The sequence below is a fragment of the Carlito syrichta genome, unplaced genomic scaffold (assembly GCF_000164805.1).
Source record: "Carlito syrichta isolate Samal-C Ts95f unplaced genomic scaffold, Tarsius_syrichta-2.0.1 Scaffold302085, whole genome shotgun sequence".
Classification (NCBI taxonomy): Eukaryota; Metazoa; Chordata; class Mammalia; order Primates; family Tarsiidae; genus Carlito; species Carlito syrichta.
The window spans coordinates 236,120-249,227 of record NW_007246181.1 but is presented as its reverse complement, the minus strand read 5'-3'; the positions used below and the strand labels follow the sequence as shown (position 1 = coordinate 249,227).

General features: G+C 42.4%; 1 protein-coding gene across 3 annotated transcripts in view; it reads left to right on the top strand.

Moving 5' to 3' along the window:
- Positions 1-13,108, top strand: part of VPS53 (VPS53, GARP complex subunit) — a 170,677-nt gene that overhangs the window by 18,356 nt on the left and 139,213 nt on the right. The window lies entirely within an intron of this gene.

Genomic DNA, 13,108 nt, shown 5'->3' with positions numbered 1-13,108 from the left:
TCCAAGTAGCCGGAATTACAGGCGTGCACTACCATGCCCGGCTGATTTTTTGATTTATTGTAGAGATGAGGTCTTGCTGCTCAGGCGGGTCTTGAACCTGCGGGCTCAGGCAATCCATTTACCTCAGCCTCCCAAAGGCGCAGGATTACAGGCTGAGCCACCGAGCCCGACCCTTTTCTTTTTTTTTAATTTTTAAATTTTATTTTAATTCCTTTCATTTATTTGTGTGTGTGTGTGTGTATTGGAGTCTCACTCTGTCACCCAGGCTGGAATGCAGTGGCATACTCATGGCCACCGCAACCTTGACCTGCTGGGCTCAGGTGATCCTTCCACCTCAGTCTTCCAAGTAGCTGAAACTACAGGCACATGCTACCATGCCCGACTTATTTTTTGACTTACTGTAGAGACAAGGTCTCACCAAGTTGCCCAGGTTGGTCTCAAACCCCTGAGCTTAAGCAATCCTCTCATATCAGCCACCCAAAGTGCTAGGATTACAGGCTTGAGCCCACCTTGCCCATCAGTTTTATAAATTTTATTTTAAAGGTGTGGGGTACAGTACAGGATTAGGTATACAAATGTTCATTGTACAGGTAAAGTTTGGACCTCCCTTTGACCCCCACTTTGCCTGGTTGAGATCAGGTTGGTCATCCCTTTTCAATACTAGTTCAGTTAGGTCATGAGTGCACCTTTGTAATTGCTTCAATTCTGTTATTTCTCTTCTGACACTTTTTTGGGGGTGGGGGTTGGAGTTTCACTTCATCACCTAGGCTGGAGTGCAGTGATACACATGCTCACAGCCACCCCAGCATTGACCTGCTGGGCTCAGGCGATCCTTCCATCTCAGCCGTCCAAGTAGCCAGAACTACAGGTGCACGCTACCACACCCAGCTTATTTTTTGATTTTTTTTAAGTTGTAGACATGAGGTCTTGCTAAGTTGCCCATGTGGGTCTCATACATGTGGGCTCAGGCAATCCCCTCACCTCGGTCTCCCAAGGTGCTGGGATTACAGTCTTGAGCCACTGCACCCAGCATTTTCTTAAAAAAATTATTTATTGTAGAGATTAGGTCTCGCCAAGTTACCCAGGCTGGTATCAAACCCATTGGCTCAGGCAGTCCTCTCGCCTCGGCCCCCCAAAGCGCTGGGATTATAGGCATGAGCCACTGTGCCTGGCTGAGACTGTCACTTTAGTTTTTTGTTTTGTTTTGTTTGTTTGTTTGAGTCAGAGTCTTACTCTATCAGGCGGGAGTGCAGTGGCACTCTCACGGCCACCACAGCCTCGACCTGCTGGGCTCAGGCAATCCTTCCGCTTCAGCCTTCCAAGTAGCTGGAACTACAAGCATGCACCGCCATGCCCAGCTAATTTTCTTTTTTGATTTATTGTAGAGATGAGGTCTTGCCAAGTTACTCAGGCTGGTCTCAAACCCACAGGCTCAACAATCCTCTCACCTCAGCCTCCCAAAATGCTAGGATTACAGGCATGAGCCTATACTTTTTAGTACAGCTAATTTCTAGAAATGTTCATCATGCTGTCCAGATTTGGGATGTGGGGAGGGTATTTGTTGAAATTTTCTCATCTCTGGTGTTCTGTTTCTGCGGCTAGTAACTCACAGGTGTGATGAATCTCTTTCTTTCTTTTTCCTTTTTGAGACAGGGTCTCGCTCTGTTGCTTAGTCTGGAATGCAGTGGCATGATCACAGCACACTGCAGCCTTGAACTCCTGGTCTGAAGCGATCCTCCCATCTAAGCCTCCCCAATAGTTAGGATTACAGGCATAAACCATGGCAGCCAGTCAAGTCTCTTTCTTTTACATTTTTAGTTTTAACCATCTGTCTACTTTTCCTACATTTTAAGACTTTCTTTTGTTCCTGCTAGTCAGCCTCTTTTGGCCTTTTTTGTAAGTAGTCTACCTTCTTAATGTCATCAGCATTTGTTTGTAGAGGCACTGGGTTCCTAGAATTGAGCCTATTTCCTGGACTCTTACATGGTTATTAGTCCTTATTCTTTGTTTTTGTCCCTTGATGGATCCCCCATGAAGCACTGCTTCTCTGGCAAATGAGGCCTCTGTAAATGGGGCCCTCAGAAATCATAAAGAGTGACAGGGTAGCCTCAAACACTCCAACCTCATTCTGCTGCTTGACTTTCCTAATATGTGTCTGATCATGTCATCTACCTTGTCAGAAACCTCAGTGGCTTCTGGCTACCAAATGACTATCCACACTCCTTTGCTTGCCATTCAAGCCTTCGGTCTACATTTCTAATTTTGTCTCCTGTTGTTTTCTATCTATACTGAAGACTTAGTGCTCTGCAGGCAGGCCCTGTGCTTTCTGGACCTGTACTTATATGTTTGCTGGTGCCTGAAACACTGTTTCTCTTCTTTGTTTCTTTCAGTAGCTGCATTTCCAAATCCTACCCATCTAAGGGTTAGCTCAGTTACTACTTATTTTATGATATTTTCTGTTGACCTCATCTAGATATACCACGGAATCAGAATTTTTGGACTAGAAGGGACTTGGAGCTCATCTGGTCCACTCTTCTCATTTTGCAGAAGAGAAAATCGATTCCAGGGTCACTCAATCACATGTATATTCTTTCTACCCTTGAACTCCCACAGCCCTATGCTTGTCCTCTTCATTTGCCTTTTGGAGTCTCCGTGGTCTTACTAGTCAGTATGTCTACCCCTTTCACTAGTTTATAAACTCCTTGAAGGTAAGAACTACACCTTTGTCATCTTTACATTTCACTTCCTGGAGTTCACATGCAATACCTTCTTATTCAACTCTATTGAATATTTGGTTTATGTAAGATCATGTCTTGTTTGTTTTTTTTTGTTTTTTTTTGTTTTTTTGAGTCAGAGTCTTACTCTGTCACCCAGGCTGAAGTGCAGTGGCATGCTCATGGCCACTACATCCTTGACCTGCTGGGCTCAGGCAATCCTTCCATCTTAGCTTTCCAAGTAGCTGGAACCACAGGCGTGCACTACCATGCCCAGCTAATTTTTTTATTTTATTGTAGAGACAAGGTCTTGCCAAGTGGCCCAGGCTGATCTCGAACCCATGGGCTCAGACCATCTTCTCGCCTCTGCCTCCCAAAGTGCTGAGATTACAGGCGTGATCCACTGCGCCTGGCTAAGATTGCTTCTTAATTGTAAATAAACAGAAGTCCTTTACTATAAAGCATCATTTTAATCAGTGTGTGTGTTCCTTTAAAGTGGTTTAAAATGTGATTGTGCATGAATAGCCCTAACTTACTACTATGTGGAATAATAACACTGCTGTTCCGTGTGATTCAGCCTGCAGTTAGAATGGCTCCCTAGTACCCTTAGAATGCTTAAGAGTCTCAGGCATTTACAGTTCCAAGAATGTGAAAATAAAGTGAATGATTCATCAGGACTTGTTGCTGGGGCCTGCCATGTTGATATATATCTCTTAGTTGCTTACCTTTTAACTTGTGGGTCACAAACTAGCAGTACTGGAGGGTCCAACCCAGAAGCAGACAGCCTGCAGGAATGCCGGGTTCCCCATCGTCCCACATTAATAGGTTACAGGTTGCTGCAGCAGCACAGGTCATATTTCAGAGCGCAAGACCACATTTTCAAGAATGTTTAGATAGCATTTCAATCTGTGATGGAATTTTGTATTCGTCTCCTTAGAATCCAGACAGAAAGGAAGCCCAGAAGAAATAATTGCTTTTCCTGTCATCCCCCCATCTGTCTCTTCCAACAGTTTGTAATGCAAGCTGAAGGAGAGGCTTTTTTTTTTTTCCAGGGAGCTTTTGGGTCCCATCCTTGTCAACTCCTTGGGATGAAAGCCTTATTCTCCAGCGTTGGCTGGCTGGTGATTTGCTAAAAGGAGTCTCTATTTGACTGGCATAGGCTTGAGAGAATTATGGATGTTCCAAAATAAGGAGTTTTATAGGTCAAGAGGCCCCACATCCCGCATTCCCTGGAACAGAGGAAAAGTTTGCTTTCAGAACTTGTTTCCTAAGCTTCTGAGAACACTCAGGAGGAGAGCAGCGATAGGGACAAAAGGAAGTTTTCCTTTTATAAATTTAATCTTGATTGTGTTCATCCAGAACAGATGTGCTGCTTCTTTTTTTTTTTTAGAGACAGGGTCTTGCTGTGTCACCCGGGCTGGAGTGCAGTGATGCGATCATAGCTGTGATCTCAAACTCCTGGGCTTAGAAATCTCCAATCTCAGCCTCTCAAGGAGCTAGGACTATAGGCATGTGCCACCGTACCTGGCTAATTTAGAAAAAAAATTTTTTCTAGTGATAGGATCTGGGTATATTGCCCAGGCTGGTTTCAAACTCCTGGCCTCAAGCAATACCTCCCGCCTTAGACTCCCAAAATACTGAAGTTACAAGAATGAGCCACCATGCCCAGCCCAGATGTATCTATTAATTTGTGTAAATAAGGGGAAAGTGTTAACTTTCCGTTGTAGTGTCCTAAAGGACATTTTTAGCAAAAAAGTTCTTTGTGAAAAGCAGTGTTTCTGATTCAAACATTATTGGAGGATGGGAATGATTTAGATATTGAAGCCGTAGTGAGGTCATTTCTTCAGTTTCGTAAAGTTTCTGAAATACCAGCTGCTTGGTTAGCACTCTGCTAAATAGTTTGGAGAGTCTTTGATTGTTGACCACCTCCTGTGTGGGCCAACTTGAGCTGGTCTAGTCTGTGACCTCTTTTAACCAGACTGTAATGCTCTTACAAAGCTTATATGGCACTGAATCCTCCCCATTTTTATCTGTTGAAATCATCAATAAAAAGATTTAATTAAATACCCACGTGTTTGAAACTTTGTGGATGAGTCAGTGCAACAAGTACATGGTGTGCTATCCATGAAATTTATGCAGCTTCCCAATAATTAAAGTGGACAGTTTGAATGTAGGTAGAAAGGTGAATAGAGGATTAGGCTAGAGGAAGAAAAAGCTGACACATGGAATTTCAAGAGTGGCCAAACCTTGAATTCCCAGGAAGCTCACTGAGAATCACAAGAGAGGATCTGCCACTGAATTTCTGTGGAACTTGGCTGCAAGTGTAGCCATTTCTTTGATGAGAGCAAGAGTAAAGTAAGGGTTGGGAGGAGAAGAGAATTAATACGGTAGTCCCCTTCTTATTCTTAGGGGTCACATTCCAAGACCCCCAGTGAATGCCTGAAACCATGGATAATACCAAACCTTATATATACTATGTTTTGTATACCTATGATAAAGTTTAGTTTATAAATTAGACAGTAAGAGATTAACACCAATAACTGATAATAAAATAGAACAGTTATAACAGTATACCAGCATCACTACTCTTGTGATTTGGAGCTATAAGTAAGAAAAGGGTTACTTGAACACAAGTCCGGCGATACCACAACAGTCAGTCTGATAGCTGAGGTGGCTCTTAAGTGTCTAATGGGCAGGGAGTGGATGTAGCATGGATGTACTAGACAAAGGGGTGATTCATGACCCGGGCAGGATGAAGTGGGTATTGCGAGATTTTATTACACTACTCAGAAAGGTGCACGATTTAAAACTTTGTTTATTTCTGGAATTTTCCATTTAATATTTTTGGACTAGGTTGACTGAGGGTAACTCAAACCTCAGAAAGTGAAACTGCAAGTAAGGGTAGACTTATTGTAATCTCCAACTCTGCTCACTAAAACTGCTTTGAAAGACGCTTTAGATAATTAGAATACGGTCTTCCACCCAGTTCGGGAATCCTTTGTATGACATTTCTGACATTTCATTATCCTTAGAAGCTTAGATACTTACAGTGGTGGATAGCTTACTACTTTATTGGTCTTCAGGACAGGATATTTTCAGTTTTGTATAGCTTTAATTGTGAGAAACTTCTTTTGTAGACTGAACTGGAACTGTAGCCTCGTTGATCTTAGTTCTGCCAGCTGGACGGGTATAAGCTTAATCCCTTTTTCCTTCTTACAGCCTCTGAAATTTAAAATGGGTATTATGTTCCTTTCTAAGTGTTCCTTTTCCTAGACTAACTATTCTTAATTTCTTCAATGTAATGTAATGTAATTTCCAGGCCCTTTACCATCTTTGTTGCCTTGCTCTGCAGAGCAGTTTTTCAGCATCTCTCTTAAAATGTGGTTCCTAGGAGTAGACAAATTGTGTGAGCATACAGGGGACAGTATACCTCCTTGTTTTAGACCAGGATCATTAACTTGGAAGCTGAGGGTTCAGAGTGTCTGTCAGCTCCCTGAAATTAATTGTAAATTTTTGTACAGATAGTCATATCTCTGGAGAGAAGATTTATTGATTTTTTTTAACTTTTGTAAGGAGTCTATGACTCTTCATAAGTTATAGGCCACTGATTTAGACACTGTTCTTCCATTACCTTGGATTTGGTGAGATTTTTGGCAACTGTATCACATTGTTGGCTTCTATTGTGTTGGCAGTCACCTGAAAGCCTCAGGTCAAGAGCTGCAAACAGATGCCCACAGAGCTGAGAAAGGCACCTAAATGGCTTCAGCAGGCTGGCGTGCATTCATGTACATCCCATGGGGGAGTGAATGCCCTGTCTCAAGGGGACAGCTGCATATCAGTTCTAACCAATTGGTGTCATGTCTCAATGCAGACCTGGAATTGCCAGATCTATCGGTTTTCCAAAAGAAGCTGGAAATCCGGATTTTTATGTGACTCTCCCGATTTTTAAATGTTGGCTTAGTGTTTTTTACAAACACTGCAGAGGCCAAACAAAACACGTCTGTGGGCCAACAGTTTGTAATATTGCCCAGGTCTTTTTTTTTTATATGAACTTCAAACTTTCTCCTCCTCTATTTGTGCAAGAGGGTCTTTGAATTAAGTGTCTGACTGTGTGTATCACCCATGGTTTCATCTTGCCAGTTTTGCTTGATTGTTTAGACTTTCCAGACCTTTTGGAATCGTGGTGACCTCCCCACTTCATCATTAGCAGATTTACCAGACATACCTTCTATGTCTTCATTCAAGTTATATATGAAAAGGTGGAATAGATGAATTCAGAGCTGTGTGGCGTGCCATTAGAGGCTTCCTGTTCTTCTTTTCAGGGCCTCCAGGTCCATGTTTCTCTTCTTTTCTTTTTTATTTTATTTAATTTTAATTTTTTTTTTTTTTTTGAGTTGGAGTCTCACTCTGTCACCCAGACTGGAGTGCAGTGGCCGTTCCTGGCCACCGCAGCCTCGACCTGCTGGGCTCCGGCGATCCTTCTGCCTCAGTCTTCCAAGTAGCCAGAATTACAGGCATGCGCTACCACGCCCGGCAGATTTTTTTTTATTTATTGTAGAGATGAGGTCTCGCTGCCCAGGCGGGTCTCGAACCCGCGGGCTCGGGCAATCCACTCACCTCAGCCTCCCAAAGGCGCAGGATTACAGGCTGAGCCACCGAGCCCGGCTTCTTCTTTTCTTTTTTAAAAGACAGGGTCTCACTCTATCACCCAGGCTGGAGTGCAGTGGCATGATCACAGTTCACCACAGCCTTGACCTCCTGGGATCAAGTAGTCCTTCCATATCAACCTCCTGAGTAGCTGGGACTACAAGAATGGACCACCACACCCAGCTAATTTTTTTTTTTTTGAGTCAGAATCTCACTCTGTTGCCCAGACTGGAATGTAGTGGCATGCTCATGGCCACCACAGCCTCGATCTACTGGGCTCAGGGGTTCCTTCTGCCTCAGCCTTCCAAGTAGCTGGAACCACAGGTACGTACCACCATACCTGGCTAATTTTTTTATTTATTTATCTTAGAAATGATGTCTCATCATGTTAGCCAGGCTGGTCTCGAACCCATAGGATCCGGGAATCCTCTCACCTCTGCCTCCTAAAGTGCTGGGATTATAGATAGGAGCCACCATGCCCGACTTAATATTTTATTTTTTTGAGCTGGCGTCACCCAGGCTGGAGGGCACTGGCATGCTCCTGGCCACTGCAGCCTTGACCTGCTGGACACAGGCAAATCTTCAGCCTCAGCCTTCCAAGTAGCTGGAACTATAGGCACGCGCCACCATACCTGGCTAATTTTTTAATTTTTTGTGGAGATGAGGTCTTACCAAGTTGCCCAGGCTGGTCTCGAACCCGAAGGCTCAGGCAATCCTCTCACCTCAGCCTCCCAAAGAGATAGGATTATAGGCGTGAGCCACTGCACCCGGCCCAGCTTTTTAATTTTTTTGTAAAGATGGAGGTCTCGCTGTGTTATCTGGGCTGGTCTTGAACTCCTGGTCAGAAAAGGAGGTATAATACTTGCCTTCTTCACTTTTCATAGCGATATTATAAAGATTTCTTAACTAAGTCAACAAACTGACTGAGCGTGGTGGCTCATACCTGTAATCCCTGCAGCACTTTGGAAGGCCAAAGCTGGAGGATCATTTGAGGCCAGGCGTTCAAGATTAGCCTGGACCACATAGCAAGACTCCATCTCTATTTATTAAAAGAGAAAAAAAGAAATAAATCAGAAAAACATACTGCCTTCCAAGGAGTAAGTGTTCCTTGTTTTTCATCCTCAAAATTAGTATGTCACCTAATTCAAGTGTTAGAACAAAAATAATTGTGCTCGTCAACACTAAACTATGTGGGTATTGGGACTTTACAACATGGCATTGCTCTTCATTATGTGGGACTATGGATTTGTCATTGTTAGCTCACTAGCAGAAGAATTTGTGTTCTTACCCTTTTTCACTTTAAATCTGTCCTCTCATCCTCTCTTTGGACACCTATTGATTGATACAAATTTAAGAAAATAAACAACATTAGTATTAAAGGGACCATAAATAGTCTGGGGATAAAAGGCAATCGCTACTTACTTCCCCCTACTAAAAATACTACAACTTTTTAAGTATCGGCCCAAATTTTAACATGAATAGCTGAGAAGGGTTGGACGTTTTTTGTTGTTGTTTTTTTTTTTTTTAATTTTTTGTATTGTACACTTCAGAATGTCTGCACACAACATTAAACTTCAGAAATTGCTAAGGTCTAGGAGTGCAGGGAGCATTGTGAGTCATGGGGCGGCCCTGGAGTCAGGTTTGTTAGATCAACCTTTTGTAGCTGCAGTGTCCCGAGTTTTGATTGTGGCTCTCCATCATTCCCCAGGATTTCTTCCATCTGGTGTAGAGGCCGAGGTAGGCTTTAGGCTTATCTTTGCTTGTCAGGTTGAACACAAGGGAATATTCAATTTTGCCTACTACTAGAGTGCTATTGATTGAGTTGAGGCAAGGATTCACAAAATGTCATTAATTGTTTAGCACTGTGGTGTGACTGCATTTAGTCTGACCACTATGCTTCATTCTGTTTATTGCACATGAGCCTTGATAGTGCTTTTTTGGCAGAGAGACATCTGCTGCACCTTTGAAACCCTTTGTCACTTGTTCTCTAAAATCCTTCATTTTTTAGACAACCTGTAAGGGATCCAAATAACTATCTTCTCTGTCCTTTCTGTACAATGAAGAATTGAGCATTTTACCTGAATTCTCTAAGGATTAGGGTAATAGGATATTTTCACTAATGTAACATTGGATGACAGCCTGACCAAATGAAAAAAACTTGGGCTTTGAATTTAAATTTTGCCTCTGCTATGGTCTTTGTGATCTTGAACAATTACTTAACTTTTCTGAGCCTCTGGTGTGAGCTTCATCTGTGGTGTGGAGATAATAATACCTACCTCAGGGAAGTGAGGATTAGTTACTGAATTTTAAAACACCTAGCACAATGCCAGGCTTACTTAGTAACAGGCAGTAATACTGCTGCTGCTGCTGCTGCTGCTGCTGGTCATTGAATTATCAGTGTTGCTAATTCTGTGTGTCCAGGCGTTTAAGTTCCTGTGCTTTCCATCAGCCCCTCGCCTTTCCATCCCTATGGCCCTGCTTTAAAGCAACTTTGGGTTTAATTGCTCTGAATTTTTGGTTCTCTGTGAATGAAAATTGCAGTCCAGCTTACCTTTGGTCCAGAGTGTCTGCTGTGGCATCCGAGGTGGTGAAAGGCTCAGTTCTCATGTCCTGTCTTTAAGACCTGCATGAGACCTCTGCCAGGACAGGCTGTGCACTGTTTCTTCAGGGTCAGAGAAGACAAATGTTCCACATGAGGACAGCATTTGTGGTTAGTGTTGTTTCTGAAAGTTGAGACTGCAGATAATTTTAATTTCTTTATTTCCAATTTTTATAATTTCCAAATTGTTCATAGTAAATATACAGATGATTTTCAACTTACAGTGGGGTTATTGTAAGTTGAAAATATTGTATGCCAAAAATACATTTATTTTTGACTCAGCAAATATTTTGTTTAAAAAAAAAAAGATTGGAAAAAAATGCATTTAATACACCTAACCTACCAAGCATCATAGCCTTTCTTAAAAGTTCTTAGAGTGGTTTGTCTTGCCTATGTCAACTGTGGCATGTCTGTCTCTCCTCTTTTCCTTCTCTAATAAACTTTGTTTAAAAACAAAACAAAGCCGTATCTCTCCTCTTTTCCTTCTCTAATAAACTTTGTTTAAAAACAAAACAAGCCGGGCTGGGCGGCTCAGCCTGTAATCCCGTGCCTTTGGGAGGCTGAGCCCGCGGGTTCGAGACCCGCCTGGGCAACTTAGTGAGACCTCATCTCTACAATAAATCAAAATGAGCCAGGCGTGGTAGCACACGCCTGTAATTCCATGCTACTTGGAAGGCTGAAGCAGAAGGATCGCCGGAGCCTAGCAGGTTGAGGCTTCGGGGGCTGGGAGCGGGCACTGCACTCCAGTATGGGCAACAGAGTGAGACTCCAACTAAAAAAAAAAAAAAATAGAAAAAACAAAACAAAACAAAAAACAAAAGCAAAAAGTTCTTAGAAGATTTACATTAGTCTATAGTTAGGCAAAAATCATCTAACATAAAGCATATTTTATAATAAACTATTGGCTAGCTCATGTAACTTATTAAATACTGTGCAGAAAGTGAAAAACAGAATGGTTTTATGGGTCCATGCATAGAACGTGTATGGCCTTTGCATGGCCCCTTTGCATGGCCTATTATAACATTGAAAAATTCTGAGCCGAACCATCTTAAGTCGGGGACCATTCTATATTATTTTAAAAGGAAAAATATTTTTGGATGCCATATTCTAAACAACAGAATGAACTGATACCTGGATCACTGCAAAGCAGCCTCTGCTGCTTATTCAACAATGGTTTCCAGACCCACCAGGCCCTTGGACTACCAGTCTCCCCTTGTCAACTTGAGGACCCAAAGCCACTCTTCATTCACCCTTTCAGCTGTTCGTATTGGCACATCTGACTTCTTCTTTCCTCTGTCACTCATCCGATCCCAGTCTTCCCTTGTCAGCTCAATGACCCAAAGCCACTCTTCCTTCTCCATTCCAGCTGTTTATATTGGCACATCTGACTTTTTATTTTCTCTTTCATCCCATCTCTAAAACAAGGCAGTTTGCTAGCCTGAGATCATCAAGCTCTTTCCGTTTATATATAGAGATATTGGAGTCTGGGGTCTGCCTTTCCTTAATAGTCTTTCCTTGAGTAATTTATTAAGATGTAATAAATCAGGAAAATATGCCCTCATACACTCTACTGGTGAAGTGGAAATTAGGGCGGTACCCGTTCTTTGTCAGATACATGTTTTAGAAATGTTTTCTGTCAGTCTGTCTTAACAGATTCTTTTGATGAGCTGAAGTATTTATTTTTTATTTTATGTTTTTGAATCAGGGTCTCATTCTGTCGCTGAGGCTGGAGTGCAGTGGCATAATCATTGGCTCACCGTAGCCTTGACCTCCTGGGCTCAGGCTATCCGTTCACCTCAGCCTCTTGAGTAGCTGGGACTACAGATGCATGCTACCATGCCCAGCTAATTTTTTGATTTTTGTAAAGATGAGGCCTTATTAAGTTGCCCAGGCTAATCTCGAACTCCTCAAGCAATCCTCCCTCTTCAGCCTCCCAAATTGCTGGGATTACAAGTGTAAACCACCAGCTGGGCTCGGTGGCTCAGCCTGTAATCCCAGCGATTTGGGAGGCCAAGGTGAGTGGATTGCCTGAGCCCGCGGGTTCGAGACCCGCCTGGGCAATTTGTGAGACCTCATCTCTACAACAAATCAAAAATTAGCCAGGCGTGGTAGCGCGTACCTGTAATTCCAGCTACTCGGAAGGCTGAGGTAGAAGGATTGCCGGAGCCCAGCAGATCGAGGCTGCTGTGGCCGGAAGCAGCCACTGCACTCCAGTCTGGGTGACAGAGTGAGACTTCAACTCAAAAAACAAACAAACAAACAAACAAACAAAAATAAAAAACAAGTGTAAGCCACCATACCTGGCTGAGTTGAAGTTTTTAATTTTGATAGAATACAATGTATAGGTTAATATTCTTTTATGATCTGTCTAAAAATCCTTTGTCCTGTCTAAAAAATCTTTTATCTAACACAAGATCATAAAAACTTTCTTCTTTATTTTCTTTTAGAAGTGTTATTGTTTTAGGTTTTATATTTATTTCCATGATCCATTCAAGTTGATTTTTTTTTTTTGAGTTGGAGTCTTACTCTGTCACCCAGGCTGGAGTGCAGTGGCCATGCAACCTCCACCTGCTGGGGTCAGGCGATCCCTCCACCTCAGCCTTCCAAGCTGGAACTACAGGCAGGCGCTACCGCACCCAGCTAATTTTTTTATTTATTGTAGAGATGAGGTTTCACAATGTTGCCCAGTCTAGTCTCAAACACGCAGGCTCCGGCAATCCTCTCTCCTCAGCCTCCCAAAGTGCTGAGATTACAGGCTTGAGCCACCACGCCCAGCCTTCAAGTTGATTTTTTATGTGGCACAAAATATAGATTTAGATTCTTCTTGTTTTTCTTCTTTGCATATGAATATCTAATTATTCCAGTCTCATTTGTTGAAAAGATAATCCATTCTACACTGAATTATCTTGGCACCTTTGTCAGGGATCAGTTAACCATGTATGTATGACTGTATTTCTGAACTTTCTATTTCACTGATCTGTATGTTTATCTTTTTGCTAATACCACTTGGTCTTGATTGTTGAGACTTTATAATAAATCTTGAAATCATGTGGTATGAGTTCTCTAAAATTGTTCTTTTCAGAATTGTTTTGGCTATTCTTTTTTTTTTTGAGTTGGAGTCTCACTCTGTCGCCCAGACTGGAGTGCA